Source organism: Wasmannia auropunctata, unplaced genomic scaffold (assembly GCF_000956235.1).
Source record: "Wasmannia auropunctata unplaced genomic scaffold, wasmannia.A_1.0 LD335987.1, whole genome shotgun sequence".
Taxonomy (NCBI): Eukaryota; Metazoa; Arthropoda; class Insecta; order Hymenoptera; family Formicidae; genus Wasmannia; species Wasmannia auropunctata.
In genome coordinates this window covers 1,753,712-1,754,335 of record NW_012026903.1, presented here as the reverse complement: position 1 = coordinate 1,754,335, position 624 = coordinate 1,753,712, and positions in this window count along the sequence as shown.

Below are 624 nucleotides of genomic sequence, written 5' to 3'. Positions count from 1 at the left end.
GTGACTTTCGAAACGATCTCACAATCGGTCCCGTGTCCCTTGCAACGATAATTAATTTAAATCATGATTTCGCGAAACGCGCAAAACGCAATGTCTATTGCACGTGCCATGGAGAAGCTGCAGCAGAGACACGAGATGATAAACGAATAAAGTATATTCATCTGGACAGAATAATAGTAATGAACGCGCACTGAATATATTTTTGACGGGCCCTTCTTAATTTTCCCTTCAAATTTTCTTTCATAGCGGTCCCTTCGGTCCAAATTTTACAGTGTCCTTCTTCTGAAAATTATAATTTTTCGTTAATCATGTTATATTTCTGTTTCAGCTTCTCCCAGCCGCCTGTAATTGACATTGCGTTATATCGTCGATACTTCTCGCGATAGATTCGGTATGTGAAAAGATACGGGATACGGTCTGATTTTGGAGATCGTCGAAAAATGTTATCATACTTCTCGCTCCGTTTTTCGGTCCATTGAGTCACTTCTGTGTCTCGTGGATTAGCGTCCAGCAAGCCGATAAGCTGGATTAAACGCGAACATCTGCACGAGTCGTGGGCGGAAGACTCCCCCAGAAACGAGGTCCGTCTCAGAACGTCTCGTTACAATGCCTAGCTTCGGCTAG